Source organism: Hippichthys cyanospilos, chromosome 12 (assembly GCF_059441005.1).
Source record: "Hippichthys cyanospilos isolate Australia breed blue-spotted pipefish chromosome 12, RoL_Hcya_1.0, whole genome shotgun sequence".
Taxonomy (NCBI): domain Eukaryota; kingdom Metazoa; phylum Chordata; class Actinopteri; order Syngnathiformes; family Syngnathidae; genus Hippichthys; species Hippichthys cyanospilos.
The window spans coordinates 11,926,077-11,952,237 of NC_142380.1; the positions used below are offsets into that span (position 1 = coordinate 11,926,077).

The 26,161-nt window shown below is 40.8% G+C and overlaps 1 long non-coding RNA gene across 2 annotated transcripts; it reads left to right on the plus strand.

Moving 5' to 3' along the window:
- Window positions 1-5,632: 5,632 nt before the first annotated feature.
- Window positions 5,633-14,287, plus strand: LOC148414870 (uncharacterized). Of its 2 annotated transcripts, none has more exons than XR_015867517.1 (3): window positions 5,633-5,759; window positions 11,510-11,590; window positions 14,084-14,287. It is a non-coding gene; the product is annotated as an uncharacterized LOC148414870 (long non-coding RNA). The 2 variants fall into 2 exon arrangements; XR_015867516.1 differs by lacking the exon at window positions 5,633-5,759 and adding an exon at window positions 5,803-5,907.
- The last annotated feature ends 11,874 nt before the right edge of the window (window positions 14,288-26,161 follow it).

Here is a 26,161-nt window from a genome sequence, read left to right on the forward strand (position 1 = left end):
CCACACTCTCCCATGGGCGCACTCCACTTGGGTAAAGCTATCACACTATGTCCTCGAGCTGCAGTCCTGTCACTTTCCCCTCCCTTTGGCTGCACCACACTGCCCCCGTAACAAGCTATCATTTTCTGTACCAAACGCTTGTCATATTAGGACACAACTTTGTTAAAATCTTTACAAGGGCCAGTAAAAATGATGTAATGCTGGGCAGTGATGAAGTATAAACACTGTATTTAAGTAGCGTTTTCGGGCCTATCTACTCAACATATTTACTTTTCTCATAGCTATTTACATCCGGCTGTCCAGAATTGATTGAGCTTCCTCTCGTACAGGGCCAACAAAGAAAGTTTGGAGAGGCATGGGCCGATAATTGGTTTGACCATTTACCGTGGTTTTAAAAAGTTGGGGTTTTAATAACCGCTAATATTGCCTCTCACCCCTCATGAGCTCTTGACTTCCAAAGAGGGCACAATACGATTGGCTGTCTGCAGAGTTGAGTCAACAAGCCGCCTCTTTGAAGCTAATTAGAGACCAAATCCCCACATGCAGGAGTAATAGGGCAGATTGGTTTGATCTAAGTATAGCTTGCCAGTGATGGGATATTGTTACTTGCGAAGAATAATTAAAACATAAATAAATATCTTTCTTCTTGTTAGCATGGTACACAACTCTTAATGTACCAAATAATCGATAGTGTCAAATAAGAAAATTGGAATTGTAATACTGTGATACCATAGTATTTTTGCTCACAGTCATGATAGTGATGAATTCTAATATTGATCTCGTATCGGAAACGACTTATAACAATGTTCTATACTATATGTGAGGTGTGATAAGAGTTGATTTGTCCTGGTAATTGTGTCTATAAGCAGTCAAGGTCAACAATATTAAATAATAAGCATGTTCAAGATTTACAATCAAAAATAATGTGTGGCAGAAACGGAGGACCCCTGCGCTAGTTGACATGGTGCACTGCGCCATGACGGAATGTAGCCAATCAAAGAAGCTCTCTGAACTTTGTTGTTGTTTTTTTTTTTTTTTTTTTTTTAATCTTAAATGTACAAAAGATATTGAAAACAAAGTCAGGTATAGTATTATCATAACTGATGTTCATCTATCCATTTTCTGAACCATTTATCCTACGCAAATGCCTGAGGTTATCCCAGCCAACTTTGTGTGGTAGGCAGCCTACCTAATGTCATTTTTTTTTTCTTTTTATATGAATGTGGGTTGCCCCAGACGGCAGGAAGTATTTTCCAAAGCAAGTATTTCCTTGCCAACATTGGCAAATAGAACGCTCCTGCATCTGGTCCTCTTCGAAAACACTGCCAAGTCCTGAAGAGCCTGGTTGTCTTTATGTTTGTGGAATCTTGTATGATCATGCATTTTCCTTTGGCGTACCAGATTTTTATTTTTATTTTTTTTTAAACCAGTGGTGGAAGATAGTCTCGTTGTGTGGAGTGCTATATTGACAACCTAAGCACCCAACACACATTTGACCTTTTGAAAATAAGTGTGTGTGTGTGTGTATGTTTTCCTTTTATCTTGGGTTAGGGTGGGGTCTGCCAAAGATTAAAAAAAAAAAAAAGTTTTGACAAATCCTTACTGTGTAAAAAGCCTCAGTCAACTTCTCTTAAGTAGGAAGGTTTTTGGTTGAGAAGGTGTGGCAGCAAATACGAGGGAGATTGCAAAGCAAAGCAATGGTAATACAGTCAGCCCCCTGCTTACGAGCATCCTGATTTGCGAACATTCCGCCTTACGAGCGTGGATCAGGGAGAATTTTGTCCTCCGCTTACGAGCAAACCTCTCGTCTTGCGAGCATTCCGTCAAACCAGCCATTGAGTATGTAAAAATGATCTCGCCTAACTGCGTCAACATATTCAGCAGTTGCGTCATCTACAATCTTTAATAGATACTTTTGGCGGTAACGTGAACGCTATTGGTCTTACAATCTCACACTGACTGTCTCACTCACGGTGTCTAAATATATTACCATTTAAGTGTAGTGTTTGTACAGCTAAAGGGAAAAACAGCTGACATGAAATTAAATGTGCCGATTGCAGGACAAAGAATTGTCATTGGTTTAAATGTGTTTTTTTTTAATTAATTGTCAATACATTCCAACCGTTTAAAAAAAAGTGCGAATAATTATCAGTCAGTCAAGGAGACGCCAATATGCTATTGGTCGATTAAGGTCACCCGGTCTCACTCACGGAGATGCTATTGGCCGGCGTCACACGTCAATCACAGAAATGCCGATATGCTATTGGCCGAACGCCTTTATCTAGCTTGATGGGACAGGATGGAAGGAAGTAGACAAAATGAGTGAAAAACGGAATGTTTTGAAGACTTTGCAAACTTTATCTGTTAGACATAGCTTCTAAAATTACTAGCAGCGGTAAAGGAAGAAATAAGAGGATGATGTTTTAGTATCTCCGTGATTTGCACCATGACTGAAAGAGTTACTGTAACACTGTAAGACCAATAGCCTATCTGCGTTGCCATATTAACTTAAGACATTAATCTCTGCACCCTATTACGGGTGATGATACAGCGCCATATAATGGTTGCTAGACAAGATTGCATGTCAGGTTAGTCGGCGATCTCCCGATATGCAATGGGTCAGCGTCATTGTTGCAATTATGTGAGTTGTAACCAAAGGTGAACTGACGCTCGAACAAGCCATAAGTGTGCTACCTAGTAGATGCAACACACACAATCACCTCTCCGCTTCCACCGTGCTCAATTCACGTCGGGAAAAACAGCTGGCATGAAATTAAGTGTGCCGATTGCAGGACAAAAAATCGTCACAGATTTAAATGTGTTTTAATCAATAAGATGTCAATACATTCCAACCGTTTAAAAAAAAAGTGCAAATAATTATCAGTCAGTCAAGGAGACGCCAATATGCTATTGGTCGATTAAGGTCACCCGGTCTCACTCACGGAGATGCTATTGGCCGGTGTCACACGTCAATCACAGAAGTGCCGATATGCTGTTGGCCGAACGCCTTTATCTAGCTTGATGGCACAGCTGGTTGGGATGGAAGGAAGTAGAGAAAACCCTGACTGAAAAAGTTACTTTGACACTGTAAGACCAATAGCATATCTGATTTACCGTATTGACTTAGAGCATTTATCTCTGCTCATCTCTGCTTATCTCAGCACAAGTCACGTCTTTCCAAAGGTAAAAGTCATTTATCCTTTGTATTTGTTATTTAATGCAACTGTACAGTAGATTATGTCACTTAATATTAATTTATGTATACAGCGTGATGATTTTACCTAAGGCTTCTGCGCGCGTTGCACGCACTCACGAATTAACATGGGTTTGGATTGCCCGCTATACGAGCGTAGCCGCTGAACGGATTAAGTTCGTAACCCGGGGGCCCACTGTACTTTGTGAAACAAAAGCACAATTGAGGGAATTACAGGATATGGAAGTACAGTGATCCTGCTTCATTATATGTGGCACTTATGATTTCAGGCAACAAAAGTCAGCCCAAAACGCATCAGGTGCTTAAAGTGTCTGGCACCTATGCTGGACAGCAGACAGAATATTACCAGTGCCCCACCTCCGCCATCCCCCCACTTTACTTCCTCTTTTGTTCGTATGAGAATCTCTCAAGACTTGCATGCCAACATTTGAATCTGAGGAGCTGGGTGCAGGAAAGCACAGGAGGCTCCTCGCTGACCTTGACCAGAGATTGGAGCTGTTGAAAGAGTCACTCGATGACCTTGCATCAGGAGGAGAGGCAACACCTGGGCTTCGAAATAACAACATTAGGCTATTGAGGGAACAGTTGCTAAAGAGGGCTCAGGGTGAAGGTGGGCCCACCTGCTGCACCAGTTGATGGTGTGGGATCCTCTGGTGGTGTTGTGGACCTCATCAAGGAAACACCAAAGGACATTGCCCATATGAACTTGTTGGTGATTTTCAACCACCTTGCCCAAAATGTTATCGGCTGTCTCACAAAAAGTGTCGACATTAAAGTGTCGACAAGGATGTAGTCTTGAACCTGCTATGCAGTCAGGCACAAGCTTGGCTGAAGGGAAAAGGATGCCACAGCTACAAAGTCCCCAGCTTTATACAGTGGATCTTAATGTCACATTTTTTCCATTTTAGACTGTGTGTGTACTTTTTCACTTTTATATTTGGCAGAATCTTTCAGTGGCGGGATATATACTCCATTATTTTTAACAATAAAATAATGACAGTATTAAAAACACAATCAGGACTTTTGGGGCCATTCACGACCACTGAATCGGTGAGTGAAAATAAAATTACCAATCACCAATCCAATAACAAGATGGATTAAAATGTCTATTTGTCCAGTGACCACTGGATGGTATCCAAGAAGTGGAGACAAGTGAAACCTCAGTCAGATAAAACAAAAACAAGTTATTGAGACAGAAACAATTGTAGTAACAACATACTGTAATTAAATTACTATACAGTATTGTTATTAACTTTACAGCACTATGAAAAAATAAAGGAATTAATGCTACTTTGTGGAACTCACTTTCCTGGGGGGGGGTTTGGTCCCCCATTAACCACGGAAAATGAGGGAACACTGTATTTGTAGCATTGCATACTGTAAGTACAGAGTGTGAGTATTTTGCCACCTCCGCCTAATTTTCAGACCCTTAAATACAGGACAACTTTTCTGGATGAACTTTTTTTTTATTATTATTTATTATTAATACCACTTGTGACTGAAAGTTGTACAAATAGAAAGCACTAAAAAGTCAGAAATATCCAGTTTGATTTTTCAAAGTCAAATTAATTTTATCTGGTAAGGTTGCAGTGTGTTTTAGATTCATCCATCCATTTTAGGGAGAAATTTCAGAATGACTAAAATAACACTTAAGCATTTTGGAATTACTATAAAATGCCATCCAACTTTTTAAGGTGAACTGACCTCTGGCTGCATATAGCCGTCTGTTCTTACGTTTCCGAATGACCATTAATTGCAGTAATACATTCCTAGGTGTACTTGTGTTGTAATATGACCTTCTCTAAAGTTTTGAATGCAATTTCAATGCTCTAGTACTTTTTGCTCAGCTTTCACAACAGGTGTTTCTTCGCTGCCAAGGTTGTTCACCTTTATCTTTCTTTACCTCTCCCAGTCACTTATTTTTTGTATTTATTAATACCTGAGTGTCTGGCAGGATGGCTGGAGTGCTTTTTTTTTTAAAGGAGAGCAGTATCCCTGCGATGTCTTTTGTGGGGTAAAATAGAATTCACTGTGTGAAAGAAGACAAACCTCTACCTCTGTCATGTAGTCTAAGCATCCAAACGCGGGGCGATATGATGCAAGACAGCTTTTAGAAGCAGGAAGCTGTGTACGAGAAAGACACACAGAACAATAGCACCCCACATGCATTATTCTGCTTGCGAGTGAGCTCTAGTGGCAACAACCTGAAGCACAAAAGCAGTAAGTGAGCGTGATGCAGTGCGGCGGGCTGTGTCACACTGCAAAGCGCAACAATCAACTTGTTCAATGACAATTTTTTTCTTTTTCTCTTCCTGTGTTCTCGCCCAATCCTCATAAAGACATCTTGGATGAGGGGGTGGGGAGACACTACGAAGGGCAGAATATGAGAATTAAGAGCGTGAAAAGGAAATGGAAGGGGGCTTTAATGGAACTTTAAGTGCCTCAGACGACGGCTATATCACACAGCAAAACAATAATAAGGCGCGCGGCAGTCTGGAGACTTCGCTAATGAGCGACGACGGTGGTGATAAAGGAGCGCATTACGGTGAGCGTTGATGCTGCTTGGAAGAAATGCTACACTACTGCCACAATACTGAAGTATTAATAGCGGAAGGATGAACTGATTGCCGAGGAGTGAGACACGCAACAGTGCATACCACTGGCAAATGTGTCTTCTTGTCATTTGGAAAGTGGTGAGTGGCTTTTACGGCCTTGTCTACACGTAACCGGGCCTATTTATTTAATTCTTCACGCTTTGTGTGTAAACCTCATAATATGCCTTGGAAGTACAATTCTTATGCATCTGCAAATAGCCAACAATGCATTGCAGTGCGTCAAAGTGGCACCATAGTTAGGCTTGCAAAAATAAGTCAACAGCTAGCATCTGGAGAATGGTTATAATTTTGCGCAGTGAGTTAGAGCATGTTTGTTATGATTGCTACACGCAAAGGCAGATCCAGAAAATTTGGCAAATCTCTACTTTGGTGGCCTTGTTATTGAAGATCGAGCAAACAGGAGGCATTTACTGCCTGTTTGCAAGTTGGTGTAGCCTATAATCAGCTGTTATGGATTTAGTTATGGCAAACAGAAGAATTTGTAGGTGCATTTGCGATTGGCGACTCACTGAAGTTGACTGCGGCAGAACAAGTACATTTCATCAGCATGCGCAGTTCACCAACTTTGAAGTTCCTCGGGCTATCAAGAGGCTCTCTTTCAGACGGATTGAAAGCAACTCTCCTGCCAATAAAGCTCCTGCCGATATGATCATCTTGATGAAAAAAGTCCAAGCCGTTCAATCAATCGTCCGCGTGTTCACCTTCAGAGGACAATCCCCAATTCGCCACCACCTCGCTTTGCTTTCTGCCAATCAGCTTTTTCACATTCTCTCACCCTCTCCACTATTCATATTTTTGATAGCACAACGTCTGCTGTTTGCCACCAGCTTCATGGACGTACTGGCAGCAGTTTAAACCCGCTAAATGAAAGCCGGCCTAACAGTCAACACGCTAAAACACAGGCCCGTTTAGCTAGCACAGCCAACCACAATCCGGGTGGTGCGCGGCATGCCGTCGGAGCTGCCGCCGCAACCGCCCACGCTCCAAACACTCTCTCTCACACACACACACACACACACGCACGCACACACGCACACACCAACACACATCGAAAAAATGCGTACTCCATCATTTGTGGCACACTGTTTGTCAACACCATCAAGCAACAGAGATGCAGCAGGGGGACTACATTTCAAAGCGTCTGGATAGAAAGAGGGAGCATAAAAGAAATCTTAAAACAACAACAATATATGCCCACAGATGTCTGCTGCAGTTTTTTTCCCCAATACGTTACATTCTGAAATTTGTGGCAAATGATGACATTGATGATGACAGTGGTGCCTTGAGATATGACTTTTTATTTGTTCCAAGGACTTATGCCATTAATTTCTTCCAGCCTCCCACTAAATATCACATTTCACAGACCTATATATGATTGGACTTACGATGACACTTGCTAACGTAGGGAGGGAGTGATCGTAGTTTTAATGCTTGTAATCTTGTCTTTTTTACTTTGTCTCAGATTAAAAAAAAAAAAAAACCTGCATGGTGGCAGGGCTAATGAACACTGTAAATTGTCCTTAGGTGAGATGGGGGGTGTGATTGGTTGTTCATCTGAAACAGGCTAGTCATTAGCTGATAAAAAGGTTAATACGACCACTCAAAAACAAAAAACCCTCACCAAACCAGAACAACAACAACAACAAAATTGGTGGGACTCAGTAATGAGTTGCTCCACAAAAACGCACTTGGTGCCAGTATTTCCAGTAAACTAGTAGGAACGTTGCTCCAAGTGGTGAAGATGGCTTCATGAAAGACATCAACTGTCTGGAACTGATGGTCATTTTTATCATTTTCCCTTGACATTCATCACCAAATGTTCTGAGATTAAACCCTGAAGAAGTCCTTTGCCAAGCGAGCATTGTGAACTGCAGTGTTGTCCTGTTGAAAAAGCCAGCTGTGATCACTCAGATGAGGGCCCTCAATCAGATGCTTGCTGCAACATCTGCACATAACGCTGCACCACCCCATGGACCACCTCTACTTGCTCATTAGAAAACACTCAAGTTTTTTGTCTCACTTCCCTAACTTGCTTTTGCATTTCGTATGTGGGGATATTTAAAACCTCATTAAGATCCAAATGTGCACAAGATAATATAGAGGTTTTATTCAACTGGTCTTAAGTTTTTGTATAAACTATATTTTTAGTGATCACGAAATAGAAATAGTCAGCAACAAAAGCAATTTGAGACGGCTGCCCTCTAACCTCAACCACAAAAGACTACTGGAATTATTTTCCAAGTCATAGGCGTGATGATGCTTTTCCTGATTACTTTGCGTGCATTTTTCTGTGAACATCCAGACAAAATGATTTTGTTGACTTCAAAATTCATGATGCTGCTACCATGAATGACATCATCAATAAAGACTTTTGGCCCAAGCCATGACATTGCGTCCAACATGCTTCACAGGATAGTTTTCTGAGACCATTGATATAACGTTCCCCTGCAACCATCACGTGTGTGTGCAGCAGCCCCATTAGATAGCAAGGTAGAGTTGTGGCTTGATCCAAATACTACTACTTTGACTGCACCTGACTCCTTCTACGATTACGAATGTTTCCACCAATACTGGAGTATGTTTAGGTAGCAAAGCAGCTGGTTTCAATTCTTACCTGGTGTTTGTGAAATATGTGCTTGTTTGTACAGAGTCCTTCACCTCTCGTCCCCTTCTTCACGACACTTATCTCAGGATTGCTCTCTTTCAAACAGTTGCCTGCATGCAAGTCAGAGAACCTCATACTATCCATGCCTACGCATTTGTTCAGAGAGCGCTGAGCTCTCAGAGGCCTTTTTAACATTCATTTCAGTGTCCGAATTATATTTAGTGAACCAATATCTGTGAACTTGGTTGCCATAAAGAATTCATAATGAACACGCACGCGAGAATATATTCCATTCCCCCTGCCACTGACTGGCTGGGTTCTTTTAGAAGGTATGGGTGGGGGCCGGGGTGCGTCACGTCATCAAAAATGCATCAGGAATATAAAAGTTTAAACAGCCGCAAGCTGTTGCGCGTACCCTGAAGACCCGTCCACCGCGACACAGCGGCTTGACATTATCCAGAGCTAATTGCATCAGGGGGTACAATGACTCTCATTCCAGCCATTATCCTCTAATGAGTCTCCTGAAGGATACAAAACCATACAGGAGCTGCCGAGTGACGGTTTGGACGGGCTTCCACCTGGCCTGACACAAACGAACCAGGAACCTGTCATTGTTCCGCCCCAGAAGAACAAATCTGCCATGTTTTTTGACTCTTGACCACAGACTCATTTAACACGAGAAGGAAGCCGCCCTTTTCCTAATGTCAAACTAACAACCTTTCCCCGGTAGCAATTACAGATGAGTGGGTCCTCCTAATTCGGTGCGACATGTCTGGTCGTATTTTATGATGAGGGATCGGAGGTTCAGACCACACAGGGAGGATGAACTATATCTCCGCCGCAGCCCCGCCCTTTTTTCCACCGTCGACATTCCCTTTTTCGTCACTACGACGTGACCTTAAGCTACGAGCCGACAGGCGGTCGCCTGACACGGACAACTTTAGCGTTCCGCGCTGAAGCCGCTCATCCATCAGCGCTTTAAGGTCACCTTCTATTTGCTATCAAAAACCATACCCACCGGCAATTATAGATGCGCACACACTCACACACACACACACAAGTTTGTACGACTATACTTGTGAGGACATATATTGAAGTATTGCATTTCCTAGCCCCTAACCTAAACCATTAGAAATGATTGCCTAATTCTCACCCGTACCCTATCCTCAACCCTAACCCAATTCCAACCTATACTCTAAAAGCAAGTCTTGACCCTGTAAAAGAGGTCTAAAAAGGTGAGGACCGGCCTGAATGTCCTCACTAGGTTAGTTGAAACCTCTAACCGGTTCTCACAGTATAGTCGTTCGGAAACACACACGCAGGATTCATACATAATATACCGTATGTAAACAATCAGATGAGGTGCATATTGAGAGGTATCGTCCTGACGCGTCAGCTCATCCTTGCTCCTGTTTGTGTCTAACTCGGAGCATCTCAGCACAACAAGAGAATCATAATGCTTTCATAAAGTGGAAACGCCACCATGAATACATTTTCAAGAGAATAATTTCAAGAAATAGCTGATACGCTTTTCGACTCAGAACTAATTAAAAAAAAGCCGTACCTACTGCTTTGCAATTTGACAGCAGCTATTTAAGATGGATGGCTTGTTGTTGCCAAGATTTTGCTTGTATGCATGCGCATACACACCTATTCAACTTCAAGCACTATAAAAGGCAAGAGATTCTGAAGCCAAGTGCTGTACATACATTTGATCAAATCAAATGCAAGAAACAGTGGCTGAACATCTCGTACGACAAGATCTTGTGAGATTAAAATGCCATGAGCTTTATTTTTTGGGCTGATTTTGTTGTGGTGGAGTACACTGGAAAATGCACTTCTTGACAGAAATACACCCCGCCAAAACATTCTGAGAAGTCACCAACCAACTTCAAAATAAACCTTAGCTTTAACACAAACCCCTTGGTATGCTTTTCTTTTGAAATTGTTCCTGGCATAACGTAGTGACAACGGCTGTCTTGACTCATTAGATTCTACTGCACAAACTGTTGCTAACAGAGTTTGTCATCATTTTCTTTATATCGACAGTTGTTCCCGTTATAAACAACGCAACATTGTTCTGAAATAACGTTCAATAGCCAATTCAGGGTGCTAAAAAAAATGCCTTAATTATGTGAATATATTATTGTATGTCGCTTGTTGCCTGCGTTTAGCTCAACAACTAGCATAAACTAATCGCTTGCCAGCGGCACTGAAATTCTCGATATATTATGGTGGTGAGACCAGTCAGGGTACTTTTCAAAGGCTTGATTTAGCGTCCAAGTGTGCTCATGTTTATCTTATTAAAAATGATGAAAGTGTACCAGTGACTGGATCTATCCTGGACCACTCACTCACTTTCTAACCAGCGATGGTAGGCTATAATAAATTAGCTGACATCCATTAGCTGCCCCTTGTTGGCGATTGTAGACATGCTAGTGTGGTTCACATGGCTTCTTTGATAACATGTGAACTGATGTCTTTCTTCCAACATTCTCTGTCTGTTACAAAGGCTTTCCTCTTGGCTCAAACTTATTGTGTTGCCATAACAATCCGTGTGAAAATAGACTGACTCCAAAACCCTGCAATAATGAAAACAATACGAGATATAAGTTGGACTGAAAAAAAATCCGAGGCAATGAAGCCTGCAAAAAGTGAACCATGATATGAAACTGTGTTAAGTATTTTGAATGGATGAAAATATAAAATAGAATCTTTAAAATTACTATTTAAAAATAAATTACAAATATAACTATGATCATATGAATTCCTAATGACTGCCAGTGCATTCTGGCATTCAAAATCCTCATGTTCATGCAAGAAGACTAAGAATGAACTAAATGTCTGGTGGCTCGGGATCTCCTCCAAGGGTCACGGGTGACATTTTCGGTATGCTTCCTCAAACTACACATGAGGAGAGCACACGAAGGGAACATTCGGTGCTATCAGCACCACACCTGGTGGTCAACAGGGATCAAATAGAACCAGTCTTTGATATCGATACACTCCTGCAGCGTCTCTGTTTTTAGCTAAAACCGTCACAGTCCTTACATTGGCTGCCTGCTGTTTCACCAGCGGCCGATTGCTGGTCCCAGAGTGAATCAAGTTGTGGTCGGATTCCCAAGGAAGAGGGAGAGAAGAAAAGCAGAAAAAAAGGTAAAATATCTGTCCTAGTCAGTTCTGTTTCTCAAACACTTTATGTGAGCGCCTGCTGTTGTTTATTTTTTTCTACCTCTATACAACTGTAATGTATTGTATATAATACGTCTTGCACGGCCTGTTTTAGCAGTCTGGCGAAATAATTGTCAACTGCCAGATTTGGCTGCTGATTTAAAAAAAAATAAAAATACTGTGCCTGCAAAACCACACAGAGTTTTTAGCGGCATGGCCGCTCGCTACGTCCAGTGTCGACATGGTGTTAGCACACTCTATTAGTCGTGTGTGTATGTGTGACATAACAGGCAGTATCACCATCCATCACCCACACACTGTCAGCAGGGGACCAAAAACACAGCACTAACGTGAGCATCGGCATGAGCGACAAATTCTTGCTTCTTCTTCCCACTCACATTTTCAGTCCGGGTAGTTATAACTTTGAAGAAAGAAATTAATGTAATAAGCCAGGGCATGCAGACTTTTGCCCCCCGTCCCCTGAGCTGACAAACTCAATCTCACTCCATTTGTTTGTTCCATATTGCAAGCTTTTAATTGGTTACACCTCATCACCTTTTGCTCGCACGGTTACTCATGAAGTTTGGTGTGTGTTTAAAACTTGTGGTTAGTTAAAAGGATTGAATAGATAAATAAATTAGTCAGAAAGTTTACGGTCTGCCAAAATGTCTCTCGCACGAAAGCCACTGCTAGCATTTTGTGGCGCTAATTAGGCCTGGGAGTTGAATGTTTGGGCTTGTCGCTCTTATTGTTTTCTGGGAAGCAGAGTGACACGGAAACAATGCAAAAGATAAAGTGCCTATACTCTGTATGTAAGTATAGATATATATATATTTGGAAAAAATATTCAATAAAACAAAAAGTAATTTAAAAAAAAAAAAAAAAAGCTTGTTGCTCAAAACATTCTTCTAATTGGCAGAGAACTGCAGATGTTGGAAATGAATTTGCATTGCCTGAAGCCAAATTGGGGCATCCACAACATAGACTTGCCAAACTTGGAGACACATGAAATAAGTGTTTTTCGTTTTCAATTTCTCCAAAAGCCTGTTCAGGCAAAAAATCTGTTCAGGCCTGAGCAGTGCCCATGTCATTTTCATCCCTTGAGTTCACAATGTTTTCATGACTTATTTGTTATTCCATCTAGAATAGCATACCATTTCCTCTTCCTTCAATATTCATGTTGTATTTGATCAAAACGAAAAATCTAAATTACCACTGAATGTGCTCACAAGATCAAGATGAAGGTTTATTTGAAGAATAATATGAATAAAATTGGTTAAAATTGACAGAAGCACAGTGGGACCAATTGGTAAATGTAACATGCCATGGGATAAGGGCAGATCTAACAATAAAATATTGTTAACATGGCACTTCCTTTGTCAGTGCTCTTATTGGATTGACACGTCAAGCAAAAACATCAAACAAAGGGATGCCAATTGGCCAATGGTTAAGGCACATAAAAATGTATGTGGATAAGCACATCAAATGCCTTTTTTTTTTTCAACTACAAGAAATAATATACAGAAAGTTGCTAACGGAATACCCACCTTAGGCAAGCGTTCTTGTGATGCAAAGCCTTGAAAATAGTATCAACTGAGGCAGATTTTTTTCATCCCCTGATCAGGGTCAGTGCTACCACAGTTGGTGTGGTCAGTTCGTTTTTCATAAAGCACAAGTCAAAAATTACGGGAGGACTTGGAGACTCCAGGCATCAGCGAGCACTTCCATCGATGACTCAGCTCTGTGTCTTTTCATTTCTCGGAGTTGAAGCAAACTAAATACAGTGGACCCACGGGTTACAGCATTCCTGGATTATGTTTTTTCATGTTGCTATGTCGAAGACTGAGTTTTTTTTTTTTTTGATGTTTTCTGATTGTATACATGTATATTATATATATGTAGCACTTACTATACTCTTTCAATACCAATTTATAATATTTATGTACAATATTGATGTTTTTACCTGGGGTTCTAAAGACATTAGCTATTTAACATAGGTTTGCATTGCCCGCACTACAGTGAATTCGCCTTACGAGCCCAACCGCGGAACAGATTAATCTCGTAACACCAGGGCCCACTTTATTTTCAGACACCGATGGAAGCATTTACCAATCTCCATCTTTGACGAGCGCTTCCACGGTCTTCGCGGTGTGCTTTACATTGCAAAGCTCTAAAGAAAAAACACGAACTGAGCACCAACTGAAGCAGGTTTACATTGAAAGGGTTCAGTACAGATGGTCCTTCTCAGTCCAGGTAATTTTACCAGGCTTCCTGTGATAAAGCACTCGGTGAAAAGTACGAAAGTGCTCGTTCCTTCAGCGACTCATACTTTTGTTGATGGATTGCACCGTTATAATAGAGTATACCAAGGTAGGTGCGCTGAATATAGATAACGAAAAAGCTCATTTGACTCGTGCAGTGCGTCGTGACAAACGATGGTGCTTCTTTTGTTCGTCATCCTGCTTGTTTGTCTTTCAGGTTTTCCTCAGCTGACATACGTCATCAGTCTGATTTGGATAAACTACCTTGCCCACTGTTGCCAGCAAACTTGTGTGCCAAATTCAAGAAACATGGACCAGGAATCTCTGCTACCAGAAACTTCTGGGCTTTTTAAGCAAGAAGTAGTTGTCCTTCCAGTTTGACGATCACAAAGCGTGCTAGCATGTCGCGTAAAGAGAAGTTGAAAAAAGGATCGGACTGATTCTAAATAAAAACAATTTGATATCAATCCAGTCATTTTGGGCCAGATTGTTATCATTACAGATACTGTGGATCAGGCTGGACAATTCCTACATCCCTACTTTCAACTCTATTCATAATACTAACAGGATGTTAATATTGTTCCACTTGAGTGCAAAAAGGATGTCCCACTGCTCATAAAATCAAATCGAGAGCTATGCAGAAGTGTCACCGATACAACAACTGTGTATTCCTCTCTCCGACACCTGCCATCATTTTCTGTCTGACTTTTAGCCTCGCCACCGATATGCACAAATGAGCTCATTTTAAACTACCTCTATCTGCACGTAGGCAGAGGCCGCGGTGTCGCATTTGGATTATCTGCTGTTACCCCATTAAATCCACCGTCAGGAAAGGTTTTTACCTGTCGTCACGTTCTGTTCTGGCCCCGTTAGTGACAGACAATCTCTGCATCTTTAGGTTCCTAATAAGGATGGACATTGTCATATAGGATGCGTGTTAAAAAATTCTGACCATTGAGCACAATTAATTGGTGGTTAAGCATGTCTTCCTTAGGAAGAAGCAAGCATCTGCCCGCAGCGCGCACAAGATGGCAATTGAAGTGAAGACAGTTATAGTATTTGGGCCACGCTAAATTAATTCATCCAGTGTAAAGATTTTTTCCGTGATCTTGTGTTGTAGTTGCTAGGTGATGTTTTGGAGTGCCCATCTTGTGCTGCTGATCTGCATTGGCTGCCCAGTGTTTAAGCTCACTGGTGGCACTCTGCACTCCCAATACGAAAACATGGTCACGCATCCACACCAAGACCAAAAAAAAAAAGTAGCTCGTGGGAGGTTGGCAGTTGGTAAAGCAGATCCTGGGGCAAAAAAGTTTGGGCACCCCTGCACTACACATACACATAAGCAAATAGAAATAACCCCTTCATCTCATTTTCAGTCATAGGAAATATGCACTGCAGACACATGTAGCAAACAAAAAAAAAAAATACTTGGTTGCTAAAATTTACACCTGAGGGGTAAACAGCTTAATAATTAGAAGTATTTGAAGTTAAACTATAACTCAATTTTATATATTACCTCCCCTTTACCAGTCACAAATCCACTCATCTATGCTTCTAGGGATTATTTTAGGATGTTCTGATTTTCTTTTAAAGTCCAGATTTCATAATTATAACCTTCCAAGCTCATCTATCAGCTGACAGCCATCATGAATTCTTGATGCATCAGTGACAAAGACCCCAAGATTTCCAGCAGCGCGTCGCAGCGGAGAAGCGAAGATGGATGACACTGGCACTCCTCTTGCTGTCGCACTGTCTTTGCCGTTTGATGCCTGAACTTTGCCTGGGGCTCCTCCGCGAGCGATTCATTTCATCACCTGATCCTACGTAAACTCGGTCTGAGGTGAGGAGATGCCTGAGCAGACTCGCTGCCGACCGCCGTGTCGGCAACGGTACAAGTGGAAACAGGATGTGGTCGGCGGACTGACAGATCAAAACGACCGGAGCCAATTTAGGTAGAAAGGATTACGCTTGGCTGTGTACGATTATTTTTAGACCAGCATTTCATGGAAATTCCCCAAAATGATCATCAATCTCCGAAGCTAAGTCACGCCCACATCAGAGGCGATTTAAAAGTTTGGCAATTTAGCTCCCATACCTGCTTCTAATTGGGCCTCATTTGGGTGAATTTCCCAGTAGGTGTTAACGTCAGGCTTGGTGTGATAGAGGCGCTGAAATATAAAGAGGCTTTTAGTTTAACTAAAATGAAATTTTTCTTCAGGATGATTGGTCTTGACAAATACAACCCTAAATATTTATTTGATATTATTTGAAGCTAACACAACAACTGTGGACCCCTCATAGCCCCTCCCATTCAGCACACAATTTTATGCTTTTTTTTTTCCTCAGAGGATTCAGTTGATAAGGGACAATATAAAGGTCGTTCTGTGATTGCTGATGTCAGAGTGGACAGTAAGACTGAAAAAAGGTTGCTCACCCTTTCCCACTTTGAGTAAACATCCCTGGAGTGTCTTACACTCCTTGTTAATACAGCAAAGCTGAAACCTGCACGCTTAACCCGCTTCCAGGCAAACTTGTTAAAGACTTGTTTTCGATTTGAGGATTTTATCAGCATTGAATATTATTAATCTGTCGCCCTCCACTGGCAGAGTACCAGAAGCTGTCATTCAACCACTACTTAAGCGGTCCCACCTTGATCCTGAGAATCTCTCTTAACTCCATTTATTGCGAAAATTCTCAAAAACACTGTAGCACAACGGCTTAGTAATAACAGCAGATTTGAACTCCAGTCAGGATTTAGGGCCAGCCACTCAGCTGAGGCAGCCCTTGTAAAAGTGATGTATGATCTTCTCTTAGGCATGGATTCCAACACTTCATCAATATTATTATGACTTGACTTTAGTACTGCTTTTGACACCATTGATCGTCACATACATATAGAACGTCTTGAATCATGTGTTGATATCTCGGGTTCAGCACTTTCTTGATTCAGATCTTGCATCTCGAACCACGCATCATGTTTCTCATGGCAATGCGACTTATGAATCTTTTACCCTTGTGTGGTGTCCCACAGGGGTCTGTATTTGGTCCTTTACAGTTGAACATCTAATTGCTCCCACTTTGTGATATTGCACACAACTATATTAGTTTTCATTGCGATGCTGATGATACCCAACTATAAATGTCTTTAGAAATAACAAATCCGCGTGAATCCTGGTCTTTTCGAGATTAAACTATGCACATCTTCCAATTTTCTGCTTCTTAACACCCAGTGAAACAGAAACCTTAGTTAATGGCCCTGCTCATCATCATCATTTGTTTAAGAGTACCACTTTGAATCTGGATAATGGTACTATTGCCCAAAGTGGCTCAGCAGAAAACCTCGATGTGATATTGTCAGAGAAATCTCAGAAAAGAAGACTAGGACAAGCCTAGCTGCTTAAACAGCAAAAAGAGTAACTCAGACCAGCCAAGATTGACTTTTCTACGCCGGCGTAGGGAAAAAAGGCTTGAGCAAATGTAACTCGTGGGTCTTCCAACGCCAGTTTTCCACTTGCCCAGCCGTTCCCCCCGGCTTTTATTGAATAAAAGCATAGCAGATTACAAGACACAACAAAAGAGCCAGCCGGGCGCCACCGGCAGCTGGGCCAAGGTCCCGGCTCACACTTTCGTGCGTCAACAGTTCTATCTAAGGACAGGGTCAAGATGAACTAGGATTGCATAAATGGGTAACAATGAACTAAGAACATAATGATAACAACCTAATATATGATTCCCTTCACAGATATTGGACTCAACCCTCTCTTTTCAAACGCATATTAAGAACACGATGAGAACTGCATTCTTTCGACTAATCTGTCCCCTAGCGATGCTGAAACATTAATTCATGCATTTGTTACATCACCCCTTGACTACTGTAACGTATTGTTTTCTGGACTTCCCGTGTCTAGCATCAAAAGCCTGCAGTCAGTACAAAATGCAGCAATGTTAAGGTGTTGTTAATTACTTACACAAAATTGACCCGGTTTAGCTCATTCCTATCTCGTCGACTTAGTATCACCACATGTTCTGTCCCGACAACTTCGGTCACAAAACGCTGGTTTGTTAATGACCCAGTGGGCTAAAAAGAAGTCCGCTGTATCCCGGGCTTTTTCCATTCACACACTAGGGCTCTGAAATGCCCTACCTATAGAAGTTCGCCCAGCAACCCCAGTAGAAATCTTTAAATCCTGACTAAAAACAAATTTCTACACTCAAGTGTTTAGTTAATGGATCCGTCTGAATGCAGCGTTCTTTTTCTTTCCTGCCCTCTTCTCCCTCTGTATGGTTTAAGACTGACTGATGTTTAGTTGCCATTCTACATGTGTTGCTTTACCGCTTTTCTTTCCAGTCACATAGATCAAGTTTGTCCTTGAAAATCAAAGCAAAAAATATCAACCAAATGACAGTTTGCATCTGATAAAAAACAGATCACCTGCATTTCAAACTACCACTCTACTTGGTGTTCAAGGTTGAGGTAGGGGTGGGGTTTCAGTCAACACAGTCAAATATAACAAGACACACAATGAGTTGGCTTTAAGTGGGCACAATTACTTAATTTTAGTATCATGTCATTGTAGTTGTTTTCTACTGATACATGTTTGCAAGTTTAAAGATTGTTCATTTTCTTTCTTCTTTTTCTCCTTTTAATCCAGCGCTAGTGAGCCATAAAAATAAGCAGTTTAATGTGCATAACAGGTGCAGGCAGACATTTACGAGTGGTGGGGGGAAATCAAATTTAAGTTGCTGAGACCTTGGCTGTGTTGTTGTGTTTTAACATAGACGTCAGAGCCAACAGACACGTTGCAAGGACCGTACTGCTTTTTTTGCCCATTATGAACAGAACTTTGAATGGAGTGCGAAGTGCTGAAGGTCAAGCTTTCTTGCGTTACCGCAAAGTCTTTGTCTAGGGTTTAAAAAGAGGGCCATTGACTTGATGACGTGCAGCAGTCTATTCAGAAGGAAAACATGGATCGTTTCTTTCCTCCAGTGCCCCGAGTGGCCTCACACAAATATGAATAAACCCCCAGTGTGGTGCGTAAGAGGCACTTCGATCACTTCTTTCACATACACACACATGCGAACGCACACATGCGCACACATCCACACACACCTCAAACATCTAACACAATCTTACGTTTATATAAGGGAGATTTGGGCTGAACTGAAAACAAAAATACATAAACTATGACAAAGCCGTATGACGAAAAAGGTGACGTTTATTAAATGGCGTTGCCGGTCGATTACCTTGAAAGAAGGTTATGCAATGTTATTTTTTCTTTTTCTTGCAAAAATAGCGCTTTTTCTCCCAAAAGACCTTTCCTCGCGAACACACAAACTTTCAAATATGAGACTTTCTGAAACTCTTTTCTAAAATTTGGTATACGACCTCAGTGTGCCACTTTTTTTAAATATACAGTATACATCTATTTTCCCTAAATTATACTAAATTATTTAAGAGAATATGCTGTTTTTCTTTGAAATGATACTCAAAAAAAACCTTTCCTTCAAAACTACTCTCTAATACAAATATTACAATGCCTAATACAATTAAAATACAATACATTTTGCTCTAATACAGATTTTCTGCCTGGTTCATTTACTTGAAAACGTGCGCCTTTTTTTTGATAAGCAATTTTGTCTTTACAAAATACGTAGCTGTGAGTGATGTTTAATTATCCATTGTCTACAGGTGTTACTCCGTTCCTTCTATAGCATCGACCGACTTTTAGCATGCCAAGTATATTCGTTTGTTCGTATGAAGCGAAATAGTTGTTTTAAATGAGCAATGTGTAATTCTTGTTTTATTCGATAGGAAACTTCAAGTGGGAGTGGCATTTAAAATGCGCAAGTCTGCTCACTCGTATCTGAAGGGACCACTGTCTGAGCTTGCAACTGGCACGTTGTTCTCGATACAGAACGGGTGTATACACAAGAGGGCCTCCAAGCAGCAATAGACCTGAGAAGCGTGTGAAAAGAAAGGTTGTCATCACCTTGCTTGGACTTATTCCCGCACTGCCATTGATCAGATTGCTGCTATTTGTCAAAATGCCAAGAATGGTATTTCGCTATCCATCAGGGACCAAGGAGGGATGCGGAGGAGTACCCTCTTTTATTTATATATATATATATATATATATATATATATATATATATATATATATATATATATATATATATATATATATGGGGGCAACAACACAGCAATTGCTTATTTAATTGAAGCAGACAGTATTTGTCAGTCAACACGAATAGAGAGTATGATCAATTATAAAAGCATAACAGTGCTGCCTGCGGATGCAGATTATTAACTGCTGACTTCAAGGTTTGATTACTTATTGCATGTTATCACCTTACACTCAGAAATAGGTTTGCAGCTGTAAAGAATTATTGGTTTCTGATCCCGATTATCATTAGTCGCTCGCCTACATGTAAACATTCAAATTATGAACAATCTGAGATACGAACAGAGTTGATTGTAAGTCAGAGTTTGAATTTTCATCTTATTGTGGTGGAGGGGTGCCCAGTAAAGCTCTGATCTTCTGTCGTGATATTTCTAAACAAAGAGTTAAACTGTGAGAAGTTAAAAATATGTGGTTGGTTTAAAAACTCATATAATTTTCTTTTTTTTATGTTAAAGTTAACAGTAAATTTAACTGGGATTATTACATTCATTTTATGGTATTGCAAAATAATATAGAAATGTAGTCATTTTTGCATTACTACATCTATGTACAATAGTTTCAGCAAGAATTTCAATTCATTTTTATTTTTCTGCATAATAGCCACTGTAAATGAATATCACTGCATTTCACGATGTTGGATAGTCTTATTGGTTTTACGACTAGTGATTTAAAGGTCGATTTAGGAGCAAAACAGATAAACAGCGCACTCCTTAAGTGTTATTTAGCAATGTTTAAATGGTGCTGAATTATTGAGTGTGAAAAAGGAAGCATTACTTGCAGCCACAATTGTTGTCAACATGCGGGCCATTAGTATGCGACGTGAAAGTCTTCAGTCATCAATATGTCAGCATGCTAATGTTAATGTCGCCTGGACTACGCTGTCACTCATTTTCTCTGCCGGGCTGATTAAAAGGCATCAATAAAATCTGAGAGGTGAGATTGTGCGTGTGCGTGCATGTGTGTGTTTCTGCACAGCTACACTTGTGAGAACCAAATTGGATTTTCTACCAACATACTGAAGACATATTGGAAAAGTGCGGACATTTTGCCAGGTCCTCACTTGTTCAGACCTCTTTTTCAGGGTCAAGACTTGCTTTTGGAGTATAGGTTTGAATTGGAGTAGGGTTGAGGTTAGGGTTAAGGTTAGGCAATTGATGGTTGCGGTTAGGATCTAGGGTCATGATATCAGTGGATGTCCTCACAAGTATAGCTGTACAAACATGTGCGTGTGTGTGTCGAGGACACCTCCACAGCAGATGAATGCTTTGGTGGACAAACAACCCACAACATCATGCCGTTAAAGAGGCACAGTTGACACCAGTGACACATTTCTCGCCAAAATACAACCCTCATTGTTGTCACGTGACACTGATATGATTCACAGCGATGAAGCTTGCTAGGCTACACCTCGCAAATGCCACCACTTGCACTTTGCCTCAGCAACCATGTGTTTTGTTGCACAGTCTTCAAGTCTGGTTTTAACTGGCATAAGAAAAACGGTTTCGCTTTTGTACATGGACACTAAAATTAAATAAAATTAAAAGTCATCCGTACATTCTTTCACACAAATAAGCAGTTTAGGACTGAATAAATGATATTGACAATAAATAACCATTTCATACCACTTGTAGTGCTTTAGAAATTAAAATAAAAGTCAGTGCATTTATCTGTCCGTCTCATTTGACCATGAAAGGCCAATAAAATGAGTTAAGTCAGGGCAATGAGTTCAGCTATTAGGGCCAAATCCTCAAATTCCCTCTTCCTGCATATGCTTTTTGGCGGGCCTGTGTGTGTATGTCGAGAGCCAACGCGACCCCCTCACCACCTCCTCTTGAGATTAGAGTGCAATAAGGGAGGATGAACGTCCAGAAAGCGCCGCAGAGGCGGTCGTCCTAGAAATCAATCCACTTGGGCGCGCCCCCTACAAGTCGGGTTTAAATGGGAGCAACAGCAGGTAAGAAAAAGAAAGCCTAGTAAAGAAATGGAGGGACGAGGGAGGGCGATGATGGGTAAAAAAAAAAAAAAAAAGCAAGAAGAGGTCTGATTGAAAGCATTATGGTCGGCTGGCTTGGTGGGCTACCTTTGTGCACTCATTTCGTGGAGGGCACAGTGAGGTGCTGGGAAGTGGCACGGTGATGGCTTGTTTATTATTTGACCACTTAGATGCTGAGAGTTGTCACTGCTTGGAGCATAACAAAATAAATTGATTAGCACATCTGCAATGAGGGTTGTTTTGCCTGCAGTCTATTTCTAAGTTATGTCCAAATCAAAACTGATATAAACTAAATGGAAGCCCAATGTTCAAAATTAGCAGTTTCGCATTGCTGTTTGTGATGTTCTTGCAACTTTTTTCATCTCAACGTATTGACATCACATTACATAGCTACCAACATCAGCACAGTGCCATTAAAAAAATGTTAAGAAACCACTCATCAGGTACACTGTCTGTATCATGTATCATATTTTATCGTGAGACACAAGCTGCAAGCGTGAGGACAAGGCATATGGTGCATTCAAACGCAGTCTGCACTTCTAAACTCAGACAGAAGGCCAACGATGCATTTTACATCAATAATTCTAGTAATAATATTTGGAAGACATTTATTGTAGCTAGATTAGTGCCTGTAGGTTTGCCAGGGAGTGCCACTCGGCTCTTTACTTGAGCCATGACAATTATTAAGCATTTATTTTTCCATTCGCATGCATTCACAAAGTTTCATATGTCAGGGACATCATCCACTGCCAGGTAGCATAAATAAATGATACAAATTCACTCATATATTTAAGGACATTGGGCTTTCAAGTGAAATTTCAATGATGAGCCGAAAATGCACTGTAAGTTATAACCTTTGCAGGTGAATTAAATTTGACCTCTAAACTTTTGAATGCAAACATTGAATGTTTAAGCATTCGTTTTGCCTGACTTGCCTGAGCTGTGAAAGGAAGGCAAAAGCAAATTTCACAGCTGGTGTTTGATCCATGAATGAAGCAACATATTTCCTGATTTGAAATCAGTAAAAAAGTCTGGAAATCAAATTGTCCTTTGGTTTTATTTTTATTCGAAGCTTCAAATAGATATAGGTCTAACAGAACAGTCTTGCACTCTGTGAGAGTGCAGAAAAAAATAATCATAGGATAATTTTTACGTATACAGGTCGAGCAAACCTAAAACAAAGGGGTAGTTCTGTGTTGAACTGACTTACAAGGTCGTCCCATAACAGCTTCACAGAAATTCCCCATATACAAAAAAAAATCTTTGTTCACCGACAAGAGAGTGTTTAAACTGGAAAATTGTGACAAAATGGTAACATCTGCCTTGAGAGAGCTTAAACAATAAGTGCATACAGTAAAATCAATTAAAAGCAAATAAAGTCATATATTAAAAAAAATATAAAACAATAAAAATGTTGGGTTTTTTTTCAAAGTCTTAAAGAACTCAACCTCTTCGCCACAGATTTTAATTAGTGCGGATATTTTCTGGAACCTACCCCCAACAATAAATGAGTAGAAGAGGTATTGGCTAATTCATCAATCGAGCACCTGTTGGTAAATTCACCCATTCACGAATATCGAACCATGATTAGCCGGGGGTCCTCTGGCGCCTCCAATTCCCACCATCTGCCGATTACTTAGTCCCCAGGACACGTGTCAAACAAATCACGGCCAGTTAATGCCGGCTTCCTAGTTTTAATAAACTGGCCCACTGCAATTCTTGTGCAGGGAGAGAGAATCGGACCCGGTGTAATGAGATTTCTTTTCACCCGGCGATTACACCAAGCAGTCAACCGGAAGCAAAACAGATCAGGGCACCAGGATATGACCACTGATGGGCGCAGGCACTTATATCGACCCCGCCGGCACCCCCACTATACTTGGCAACCTACCTGCAACCTTTCTTTTGCAATAATTGGGGTAGAATGAATGTCAGTAATTATTTTGAGCATCAACATAAGACCAATTCCGCAGTGCCATCTAGCAGCCTCAATAAAAAGAAGGATTTATTCAGAGGCGTTCGTTTAATCTGGAATAAATGGTTCTCGGAACATCAAATATAAATGAGGCAAACAACAGGGCTAAATGTGATGAGGAATTTGTATTAATTAACACTTTGTTGATTCTTTTCCCCAAGCAATTTGCCAAAGTGAGAACAAGTGTGCAGATATGATGATAATGAAATAATCATGATTGGGGGGGGGGTAGGAGCCAAGACGAGTTTCATTTATTATACACCACATAGCATAGAATAATTACACTGGTTCTACCACAGAACCTTGTAGAATTACATGACAAAGTTCAGAGGGTCATTCTGGATTAATACCGTATTTCAAGCACTATAAGGCGCACCGGTATATAATCCGCAGCAGCAAAATATGAGCAAAAAAATGATCATCCTCTCTTTAACAGACTGAACATGCCTGCATGTTTACTCCCAACATAGTTATGGAAAATGGATGATTGGATAGATAACTGTTAGTTAAATAGCAGTTGTAAAAAAAAAAGCATCTTTTGTCATCTTTTGACATAACACATTCTACATAATTCATATGCAATCGTAAATACATAAATAAAATCACATCTACTGTGTACTGTATATAAAATGTACACATCACAAATTTACCCAAAATTTTATACATTCTCTGATTAAATGTAGCCTTTTTTTTAAATAATATATTGTTTTAACTCTTTTTGAGCACATCCATTGATTCACATCTTTTCAGTTCTATTTGATAGTTGTTCCATAAATTGATACCTTGAACAGATACACACATTTGCTAGCAAAAATAAATAAATAAATAAAAACACACATAGATACGCCGCACTGGACTATAAGACGGAGGGCTCAAAACAAGAGGAAAAAGTCGCGGTTTATAGTCCGAAAAATACGGTATTTATCTTATTATCGATATGAACTAATTCTTGCAAAGCATTCCTGCCCCTCAAATTAAATAATCAAAAGATTTTGCCATGTTACTGACCTCAATTTTCAACTGACAACTTTTCTTTTGCTTTTCCATTCTACATGTTCAAAAAACACCACTTTCCTCAAATTGACTTTAGCCCACAGCTGCATGAGCAACCTTAGTTTAGAATTCTCAACACATCCCGACATGGTTCTCATCTTTCACAGGCATCTATTTCATGTGGATTTGGAAATGCTCCATAGTGGCGCAGGGTGGATGCCGAGGCGGTGTTCTGCCGGAAGCGCCGTAATGCTGAGATGGATGTGTGACAGTCTATTTGTCTGTCCGTCTCCAGCAAAAGATGGATGACCCTTCAACCCGGGTGCCGGCGGGGGAATAGCTGAAGTGCTTGGCGCGTGAGGAGGAGCTTATCATCACCTCTCGCTCCGCTGCCACTCACTCTAACGGACACCTCGACTTGTTTGGATTAAAAGAACGCAAGTGGCTCAGATGGGACTGGGGAGCGATTGATTACCTAACCTCCAAAGATCTTGCATCATTACCATGCTTAAGTTAACCAAATATAATTGGTCATTTCACCTTGAAATAGTAGATCAATATAGTGCTAACGGTACAGTTCCAGTCAAGTCAAATTTATTTATATAGCTCTTAATCACAAGAGTCTCAAAGGGCTTCATAAGTAAAAGAATCAGAGAACAGCACAAATTCACAGCAGCTGCCCGAACAAAGCTCCCTGAAGGACAAAGAAAACCACAAAACCCCATCTGGGCAAACCAAAGATACCTTTAGGAGGGACCACAAGAGGGACGGAGTACAAAGTTAGCACATTGTGCCATTTTTAACAATAAGTGACCATTGTGAAGATGAGATAATAACGAGAGGCGCCTTCCGATAAGGTTCTCCTCAAAACCGGGCCTGGTCGGTCCATCTCCAGAGAAGCTCCGTCTCGGCAGTGGCCCACCTCAGAAAACACTCCGGTCGGTCAGCGCAAATCCGGAAGGCAGCATTCAGATTTTGGTGACGCGAAGGACGCAAGTGCCCGAACTCAGGATTGGAACGGCGATTGCAGTTTGTGTGAACTCCCAAAAGCGACGACGACACAAGGGGGTCTACGTATGGATGGGACTGTAAATGACGGACCAGCAAAAATTAAAATGGCCACCTCTGATGAATTGTTATATACGATATCAG